Raw genomic sequence first — 9503 nt, 5'->3', positions numbered from 1 at the left:
AAATTTGGCACAAAAATCGACTGTATACATATCTTGGACGAGTTCATTACACAGATAAATCGGATCAAAAATTTCTAGAATGGGTGTCTTTTGCACTTTAAAAAAAAATCATTTTTTTCACAATATATAACCCATTGGAACTAAAATTTCTGAAAATATGAGTGTTAACCATACATTATTTGTGTGTGAAAATAAGAAATGTTTAAAAGAATCAAAATGACGGCTGGTTGAATTTCTTTAAAAATTCGTAATTTCCACCATTAACAATGGATCAGAAACAAACACTCCAGAAATGGGTATTTATAATACCTCAGTTGTAAAATACTCCTTTTTGAACTAAATTTGTTTCTGATCGGTTACTAATAGGAGAAATTGCTAAGTTTTCAAAAGTTCAACTGGCCACCATTTTTACTTTTTTGATCGATTTTTCTTATTTTCACACACAACTAACACATATTTTGACCAACTTTAGTTCCGATCGGTTAAAATTGTGGAAATTGTTTATCATTGGAAACCTCAAAGGGCGGCCATTTTGAAAATTTTCATCAGATCGCTGCGCCTAACGAACTCATGCAAGATATTTATACAACCAATCTTTCAGAAATTGCTTAAAATTGCTTTAAAACAAAGTAACATTATCGCAACCGACAATGTCTTTTATTGCAGAAATAGGCTATTTCAGATTTTATGGCTATTAAATGTTTACATACCATTGCTTTTACACCTAGGTTTGCTTACACGCAATCTTCTGTATAGTAAATATCGCATAGGGCTACGTGAATATCCCCAAATCGAATCTTCCATCTCCAAATACAATACAACTTTCAGTTCTCATTTTGCAACACTGCTTGCTCTCTTCCGCATTGAAGAAAATTATTGAAAATGCACAGAACTACCACCAGTGAAGGCCGCTCTCGCTACTATTGTTCCTTCTGGTGACCCAGGCTAGAAGTGGGTGATGAAATGCGAAAATCAGCTTCATTGATTTTGCAGATATGCCCTTTTAACATTAAATGATTCAAATATATTTCATCAATCTCTACCCCTTACTTATGGTTGAATATAACAATACCGTTTTTAGAGTGTATCATTGAATTTCCTTCAGTGAATTGAAAGGTGTCAACACAAGTCGACTAGTGCCTCTGCATCAAATTTACGAGACGTATCGAGATAAGCTAATATCCATCCTATTATTATTATTATTGAAATGGTCAACTTCTCTAGGGAACTCTTTTGACATTTCCCTGTCCAATTGTACAAGACCGCTACTTCGTCAGTAAAAACTCCTCTTAATATGTTTCTCACGACGTGGCCAAGATTTCCCCCCCCCCCTAAAAGTGTCAAGGTACGTTTCCTGAAACAAATATAAAGACAAGAAAACAAATGAAACACTTCCTTTACGTTGTAAGGAAAGCAATTTACAATATATCTTAGTGGCCTACAGACCAATGGCCTCACGTCAATTGCAACATAGCCAACTTACCGAACAACATCCTTATTATCTGAACGTATAATTGTCTAGAAGCACGGCTGCCACAAATAAACTACAAAAGTGTGGTCTATTTCGTGGGTATGAATTTACCCAATTTGGTACTTCAATGTTTTTAAAGAAAGTTGTTAAAATTGAAAATATATTACCTTTGACGAAATTTCAAAGTTGACATGTTTTTAAGACGTGTAAGCAATAAATAATGGGGTTCAGTCAACCTAATTCAACAATTCACCAACGTAGCACAACGGAAGGTTAAATTCCTAGACACGTTTTCACATTAAATTTATCTCTAGGTATTACTTTTAATTTGCCAAGATCTCCGTTATTCTAATGAGATTTTAAGAAAAGAAATTTGAGGCCCTATCCCCTTGGTTTCAAATCTTTTAGGTATCCTTCCACCCACCCCCGATTTATTTTAACTGATTCTTAAATTCACTCTACTAATTAATTAATTGAAGTCCTCTTCAATATTTCATACGTTCTGAATTGGCCTCTTTTTATTGGGGGGCTCCTTTCGCCGGTAGGATCCCTTGAAGAATCCACATTTGATTTTTATTCTTTCTTTTTAATCATCTTTGGGTTAACACGGGACAAGGAGGGGTGTAAGTTAAAAATTACGGGCACTTTAGTTACAGGCCTGTTTCAGCCTACTGCACTGTTACTTTACATAAATAGGTCTTATTACTACTTCTTCCCAATATCTAACACGCCCTTTCCTTCCCCTGTCTTCTTCCACAGTTGCCTAAAAACCAAAAATAAATTTTGACTCTGGATTCTGTGAGGGCCCCCTCCCAAGGAAAAACTAGAAATATCTTCCTACATAAACAATTTACAATATTCCGGAATGAATAAAGTATCCAAAATTGGCAAGATGTCCATTAAAGAAAATAACTTGAATAATATTTAATTTGTATTCATTCAATTTTTAAATATTGATGCACGGAAACAAAATTAGCGTAACAATGCTAATATATTATTTAGAACACAAGCTTACCAGCGTCGTTGCATTATCACGTACTTGAAGCCATTCTTCCAAGTTTAACACGTCTTCTACTGATATACATGGAATTGTGCAGTTTTCCGATAATTTCACTTTTGCAGGCGATGTAGAATTTACCGTCTTTAATTGGTCCTTCAGTAAACAATCATCATTGCTTAAATCTATTAGCATATTTTTCATTTCTGCAAGGTGTCTTCAAACTGCAAAACCTAAAATGAAAACAAAATGGGAGAAAATTAATATTCAATTTTTTGTAATAATTATTCTCAAGTAGTATGTTCTTGTGTTTAAGCATGACGTGTACGAATTTTTGGATGAAAGATTTTTTTTTTTTAAAAAAAAAGGTAAGCGGCAGGGAGGGATGGTAGGCCGAAGCGCCAGAATACCATAAAGAGACCATTTGCCGTTTAAATTGGGAATAAGTGACCTAAGTATATCTAGGGTTGTTGTATTTTAAGATAAAAAGAAAAAGAGATAGTAAATAAATAAAATAAATTTAAAGTACAAAAGAAATAAGTAATTTTTAATTTACTCTCACCCATATGTTGGTAAATACTTGGTTTTTACTAAAACCTTGACAATAAGTTACGTCTACAATCATGGGAATATGTTGGCCCTACGTCCAACCCCAGAAAAGTTTTCTTAAACAAAGGTACTGAGAAGCTAATAACATATATTTTAACATTGTAAATATTTAGTGTAGTACAGTATTCATATATGTTAAAGTGGTACTACGTTACTTTGTACTACATGACTATTCTCCAAAAGTCGAAAGTAGAAGAAAAAATGAAAACTACGGGAAGTTTTATTTCTCCAGATATTTAAGTGATTTTTCTTATCCTCTAGTGTTTATATACTTATCACGTGTGTCTCTTTGTTTTAATTATAGTAATACATTTTTGTAATACCTAGCAAGTGAGCCTATATTCAGATCAAACTGAAAAGAAAACACGAAACTGCCTACCTAATGTAGATGCGTGTTAATTCGCCTCAACTGGCAGGTACCACAAAACTTTTAACAATTAAAACTTTAGAAATGATTTTTCGAACAAGGCTACGTCTTTCATCAGGCATGAAGCAAAAGAAACTCAGGGAAAACTAAATTAAGATTGAATGAAACGGACTATTTACATGGACCAGCGTGTCATTGTACCAGCCAATATAGTTGAGTTTGTACCCAGACCTCCAGAAGAGCAAATGCACATTTATTCTGCACATTCTTTAATATTAGACAACAAACCATAGTGGGCGGTTTCAGAATTACAAAATATCCTCTAAAGCCTTTGTAATCCCTAAACCTCAAATCATCCACTCATAGTTGGTTGTCTGATGTTAGGTCATGTGCAGAATAAGGTGGATATGCTCTTTTGGAGGCGTAGGTACATAATTGCAATGTCATTGTCATGAATAATGGTAATGGTTTGTAATTGAGCTTCTGTTCAGACAAAATAGAATGGTGCCGAAATGTACGAACAAATCTGTCACTTCATGTACTGTTACCTCATTAAAGTTCTGAGGGTTGCTGGAATCCAGTTATTCATTCGGTCCCGCGATGGTTAAAACGAATATATAACTTCAAATTATAATATCATGTAAACAACACGAAAAAAAAATAAAGGTTTGGCAAAAATGCAATATTAAAATTAATCAAAGTAACTTACTGCACGAGCATTCCAAAACTGTGGACGACTGTGGATAAGTCGAGTTCGAAATTATTCTTGATGTTCCGCCTTCTAAGAGCTGATTGTCAGGTGATGTATTTCCATCTGAACTTGGTCGATCTTCTGTAACTTCTGCTGAGAAAAAAAAAATAAATGAAAACTTTCGCAGATTATTCAAAATATTGAGATCATACTCACCGTCACACATTAAAAAATACGCTTTGGAACAAGGCCGTAAAGAACAGGTAGATTCTTTTAACATTTCAAACGACCTCTACTTTTAAAGTAGTTTGTTGAATCGTCCCGATTTTCACATTCAACTCAGACATTGTAAATATCTAATTTTTTGTGCCAACTTTGGTTCCAATCAATTCTAAAAAGTACGCGTGGCAGCCATTTTTTTAAAGTATTATTTTAAGTTTCACACTCAACCAACATATTTACTGCAACTACAATTTTTTGGGCTAAATTTGATTCCGATACGTTCATAATTGCGGCAATCATTTTTTTAGACAATTAAATGCCAGCTATTTTGGATTTTTTTTGATGGGTGGATCATTGTGATTATCTCGGTCAACTCACACATTACAAACAACCAAACCAAATTTGGTTGTGTTTGGGTAATAATAGTGGAAATTAGAATTTTTTAAAAGTTTGAATGGCGGCCATTTTGAAATTTGCCATCCGATCTTTCTGACTAATGAACTTATCCGGATTAAAAATGTTGGACACAAAATATGAGTATACTAATTATATTATCTGAAATATTTTACAAACCATCTTATGCGCCAAGTTAGTTTTTACGCCGTTCCAAAATTCTGGCAGGTATATCGTTCACAAGCAAAGTTTTCGTGTCCGGATGTGATCAGGGAAGCTGTCTAGAAATTTTCCGGAATTTCAGACGTGAAAGTCTCTGCAATAGTTATATTCCTGAAGAAATCTCCATATTGGCATACAATAATGTTTACAATTTCAGCGGCTTTAAATTTCAGTTCCACTCTGCTTTTCTATAGTTGTATCTACGTTAACGTTGTTTGAAATGACGAGAAGATTCGTTTCGTCAATGTATGCATATAGGGAAACAAACTCAATTTTGAACAATAATAAAGTGTGGACTCTGAGTGAACTTGTATACCACTTTGGAATATTATTCACTGAAAACAAACATATATGACCAAAGTAATTTTATTTATTCCCAAAAATACCTTACATGACACGATGCAATTTGTAACAATACCTTCCTCTGACGCACTGACTTGAAACTTGTCACGCAAAGTTGTGTGTTTTTTAAATAGCATTGCTTTGGTCTTTTTTTGTGCCAATACTGTGTATGGTGCAAATATTTATTTTAAAGAGTGAAAACTGTGACAGGACCGGGGTAAACCCTGGTAAATTTTAGATGCCCTTACAATGCACTTAACACTGCACAAATTAGTCACGCTGCACAGGTAGAAAAGGTAAGACCTATCGTTAAAATCGAATATTTGATCACCAACGACGGCAGGAAACTGCACCCAGTCTGCAACTGTGCTCAAATCTAACTAGTATGAAGGTTATTCTAACAGTAGACCTCGCGATAAATCTGTAAAAATGTTATTCGGATTCATTTTTCGAGTATTAATTTGCACCCTCCACCCCCGACCCGAACCAGCAGTCTGGAATCTCCAAAGTATGTTTGCACATTTATAAGGCTCCTATGACGAAGATGATGATTGGTGTTCTGCCCGAAGGCAGGTCTTTGACGCAAAGGTACCTGGAACAGTCCATTAAATCCGTTTTAAATTATTTTTTCTTGATTTTCTACATTTTTGTCATTAAGGGGGTTCCATCCCCTACCCTTCTTTGATTTAGCCTCCCTCCCGTCCCCAGGGTAGCCTGGAATCTCCAAAGTATGTGTGCACATTTGTAAGATTGTTCTAACAGAAGACAGTACATTAAATTTGTGTTTAATAAAAAAATATTGTTTTTCATAAATTTTTGTCCTTTCAGACCAGGGTTTCACCCCACTGTCCGATTTACTTTCCCAACGAGCCTGACCTGTACTTTGAACAATAAACAATCTGTGAAAATTTCATTCGAATCAGTTTATGCATTCGACAAAACATGCAAACACAACACAATGGGCAGTACTAATTAGGAGAATATAAAGAATACACACCTGCATCACATGAAGCCGGTTCTGATGGTAATGAACGAGGCGGCGAGGGTAAACTTAGTGATGAATTACTGCAATTCGTACGACATTGTCCTCTTACATAAAATTCATCCTCACTATCATCATCATCACTAATTAATCTACACGGATGCTTTTTTTCCTCTGAGGTCGCCCTGTAATTTCGTTATCAGTTTCTAGATTCGATTCATCCTGGGCTTGTACCAGCTTTCTTCTTGCCTTGAGTAGGTCATCTGAAAAATAAATCTGTGTCACTTTATGTAAGAATACCCAAAACGGTATGAAGACGCTAATGTAATTCAGGGATGTGAAAAACGTTTGAAATACCTTCAAGTGTTTCGTTATCAGAACGAATTTAATACTACAGTGTTCATATTTTCAAAACAGGGGGTCTAAATTCAGGTGTCGATCGCTACCGAATTTGGATATTCGACGTTAGGTTAAGTTAGGTTAGGAGGTTAGGTTAAGTTTTTTTTTTTTTAAAAAAAAAATAAGCTGGAGCTTCTCTGTATAACAATGATGCAAATTTACTTGTGGAAATAAATAAACATTCGGCACAAACAATGATGCAATTTTACTTGTGGAAAAAAAATAAGCATTCGGCACAAACTGACATCTTGAAATGGTTTTGTTTAATGTTTGAAATCCGTCAGTAGTCCGCACACCCTTTATGGAGCACTGGTTTTCGGTTATATTTGCTGCTTTTTCCATATGTTGGTGCCCATGACGAGTACATTAACAGTTGTCATGGGCGAAAGAACTGAAAAACTTATTTGCGCATGCAACGGCGCGCTCAAGTTTACACATGACCTGCAAGCACTACAGTACGCTTAAAGCTTACACATGGCCGAAATGTGGCATCGGTCAAATCGCTTCATTTTTACATATGTTGGAGAAAATGACGAGTACAGTAAAAGTCACTGGCGCAAGCTCTGAAAACTCATATGTGCACGCTACATCGCGCTCGAGTTTACATATGGCTGAGGTATAAATCACTTGATTTTGACATATGTTGTAACGATCGACACCTGGAAGCTGTTAAAACTCATATGCGCGCGCTCATGTTCATGTAAACTTCAGTTGGAATAAAATTGTTTTCACATATGTTGTAGAGCTTGTCGAGTCTAAAAATCATTTAACAAGAAAGCCAATCTGGCCCGCGAAGGCCAATAAAAAACAGGGCGATTTGTCCTAAACCATATTTCGTCCGTATGTAAACTTGAGGCGCTGTAGCGCGCGCATATGAGTTTTTCGAGCTTGAGCCCATGACAACTTTTGATGTAGTCGTCATGGGCTACAACGTATGTAAAAATCAGACAATTTAAGCGGAAACCACTGCTTCATAAGGGGTGTGCACTTTTCTGGAAGCACCAGAAAACCCAAAACACATTAGTTGTATACGAGAGTAGTACAGCCATCTAACATTGAAGCTGTTCCTTCACACACATCTTCATGAAGTATTGCGTTCTTTGCTTTGTACTTTTCCTTTCTATCAACTTTCTATTGTCCCGTTTTAAAACACGTCCACGACTTTCTGCAGCCGTAGACTCTTTTTAAAAAATGTCAATGTTCTTTCACAATCATCGTGTATGGGGGAAGGTTCGCCGAAGGATGGTATTACTCAGGTCAATACGGTGAGTGATACCATTCTTCGGCGACCCCCCCCCCTTCCTACATGGTGATTCTGAATTTAAGGCTTTGTTCATAAGGAAGAACATTGACACTTTTCAGAGTTTACGGCTACAGAAAGTCGTTAACGTTTTGAAACGGACATCACAAACTTCGATAGAAAGGAAAAGTAAAAAAGCAAAGAAAGCAACAATTCATATATATAACGTAACTAACGTCAGTGGCGGCCGGTGGATTGTGTTTTCGGGTGTTGCAGTACGAATCAGCATAATTTTAGATGCAAATGGTATGTGATATGTGAAATTATATAAAATTCTGTTTTCTTAAAATAAAAAATTCAGAACATTTTATCCGATTAATCACCTTAATTAATTAGTAAGTTCATTCTCTTCACTTTGATTGGAGCAAATCTGTCTAGTGCATGCTGATTGAACTCTGGTATTCTTATTGTCAGGTCAGGTCTTATGGTCAGGCATAACCAATGGTGATAACCTTTCTTGGGACATTCAATTCCTTGAAAGTGTCAATTCTTTTTCATGTAGAAAAATATTTTTCGTCCTTTGCTGACGCCATAGGTAGAGTTAATATTAATTTCAGAAGAGTTGTAGATTCACTAAATATTTTTTCTAGATTATTACGAACGATTCATTCTAGCAAACTCAGTCCATGACATTGATCCGAATTCCTCTTCAGCGTTTCGTAACAGAGATTAGTGTTATAAAAATGTCCATTGAACACACTTCATTCACAGTTTATCCTGGAAAATTTAAAATAAATTGAGGAAATGTATCTAGTGCAAACAACATTACTGCCATAAAACATCCTGTAAATTTAAACTGGATTTTTTTTTTTCGAATACTCTCCTGAATTGTCCTTTGCTTGTTTTGTCTAAGCTTTAATTGCAAGTTTTTCCGTTGAAAGCTGGTCAATGTTTATTGTAAGTTATTTACAGAAGACACGGTATACAATTCACTCAGAATTTATAGGTTATTTACAGAATTAAGTACACACAATAAAACTAAATCTAATAAATGAAAACCAAAACAGTAATACAAAAGAGGTACTGGTATATGAATTCCGAATGCCACATATTCATACATGAACACACATACATGTGCGTAAAAGATAAAAACTATTTCAAATCATCCGTCTTGGTTGTTACGCAATGGACGATAAAGACAATATACTTCCACATGAGGCGAAACAATGCTTATCAATGTCGTATGTTCTGGAAAGGAAACCTCTAAACCCGCCAGATGTAGGATCACCATGTATACCTAACAGAAGGTAAAAGTCGAAGAACATCAAAACAAACAGCATTGCCAGTTCTACACACAGAAATGTGTGTTGGGAAGGGTTCGATACGTCTATTTAATATATATCTTTCTTTTTCTGCATCCGAAAAGACGATAAGTAATAACTGACCTATATTCTTAGCAAAAAAAAAAAAAAAAAAGTGATAGAACAATTGTTTTTTAAAAAAGAGAGAGTACATGATGAGGCGTAAAATAAAATATTTAACCTACGTCAATCTTTTCTCTGTTAAAC

Source organism: Thermobia domestica, chromosome 7 (genome assembly GCF_964235325.1).
Source record: "Thermobia domestica chromosome 7, izTheDome1.hap1.1, whole genome shotgun sequence".
NCBI lineage: Eukaryota > Metazoa > Arthropoda > Insecta > Zygentoma > Lepismatidae > Thermobia > Thermobia domestica.
This window is presented reverse-complemented; position numbering follows the sequence as displayed.